The 1,704-nt window shown below is 46.7% G+C and overlaps 1 pseudogene; it reads right to left on the reverse strand.

Moving 5' to 3' along the window:
* Positions 1-386: 386 nt before the first annotated feature.
* Positions 387-1,327, reverse strand: LOC119565259 (annotated as a pseudogene).
* Positions 1,328-1,704: the final 377 nt, after the last annotated feature.

Consider the following 1,704-nt stretch of genomic DNA (forward strand, 5'->3'; position numbering starts at 1 on the left):
ATAATAAAGCATTGCTTCCACTCATCCAAAGTGATCCAGGCCCTATTCATACAGTGACTAATGGAAAGCCACCATGAGTCAGAAAGCTGCAGTATATTCTGGTGGTCTGGAAGTCATGGAAAGGCCAACAGACAGGGTGTGTGGGGGGTGTGGGCTGACAGGTGACGCTGAAAGAGGACAGGGAATGATCAGAGAGAGGGAATTCAGCAACCGAAAGAACAGTGCTTGATCATAGAGTGATAAGACCTTACGTGTGAGGATCTTCTCACACTGTGAACTTCCAATTTGCTGAGCTTAGCCAAATTGAGACAGAGCACCCTTGTTTAACAAGGAGATCTCCTTTCCCACTCTTGGCACACAGGTTTAAAATCAATGGCCCCAGGTGATCACATTCTGCAGATGTATTTGCCCACTTTGTCACGAAGCTCTTTGGTTTTAGCTCCATAAATGATAGGGTTGAGCATGGGGCGGGATGACAAAATAGAGGTTGGCCAAGATGATGTGAACCTGCGGAGCGATGCCCTGACCAAACCGGTGTGTCAGAATGGAGAAGAGGGAGGGAGTATAAGACGTCAGCATCACACAGATGAGGGCTGTGCAGGTGTTGAGGGCTTTCTGGTGGGCTTTCTTGGAAGAGATTCTAAGGACAGCCCTGATGATCAGACAGTAGGAGAGGGCAATGAGTGTCAGGTCTAAGCCGATGACTACAAATCCTATAATTAAGCCATACATCCTATTGACTGCGATGTCCCCACATGATATATTTGCCACAGTTATATGCTCACAGTACGTGTGGGAGATAATGTGGTTTGCACAAAATGGCAGCCTGCTCAGGAGCAGGGCCAGGGGCAAAACGAAGAGAACAGCTCTTATCAAACCCACTAGCCCTAGCTTAGCTATTTGTGCATTGGTGACAATGGTGGCATATCTCAGAGGGTTACATATGGCAACATAGCGATCAAAGGCCATTGTCACGAGGACGGTTGAGTGCATAACAGAAGCTGCATGAAGGAAGAACATCTGGGTGAGGCAGCCACCCACAGTGATGCGTTTCAAATTGAACCAAAATATACATAATGCCTTTGGCATCATGGAGGTAGACATGCCAATATCTGTGAGAGCCAGCATGCAGAGCAGCAGGTACATCGGCTTGTGCAGGGGTCTGCTGTTTGCCTACAACAAACAGAATGGTGACATTTCCCAACAGGCTGATAATGTAGAATATAAAGAAAGGGATGGAAATCCAGATTCGGGAAGCTTCCAGGCCAGGGATGCCCAATAGGATGAATGTTGAAGTGCCAGAAGGGGTGAGGTTGAAAGTTGCCATGAGATGATTGATGTGTTGATCCGGCTCGGAAATGCTCCAGGTGCCTGTGAAGGGAGAGAAGCACAGTGAGGGGGGTTACACGCTTTATAACAAGTACTACAGTAAATATTTTATAGGTATTACCAATCTAGAAAGGGGGGTGAGCAGTGAGGTGACAATATTTGCAGATGACAAAAGATTATTTCGGTCATAGTCAAGTCCAGAGAAGTCCTCTCAGGGAGCTAACTAACCAGGTAAATGGGCAGCATGATGGCAGATGAACTTTAATGTGAATAACTGCAACATGTACGCCCATTGGAAGCAAAAGCTTGAATTCCTCACACACCTTACAAAGTTCTAATTTAACTGTATGAATGCCGGACAGGGTCCTGGGGTCA

This window comes from Chelonia mydas, chromosome 1 (assembly GCF_015237465.2).
Source record: "Chelonia mydas isolate rCheMyd1 chromosome 1, rCheMyd1.pri.v2, whole genome shotgun sequence".
Taxonomy (NCBI): Eukaryota; Metazoa; Chordata; order Testudines; family Cheloniidae; genus Chelonia; species Chelonia mydas.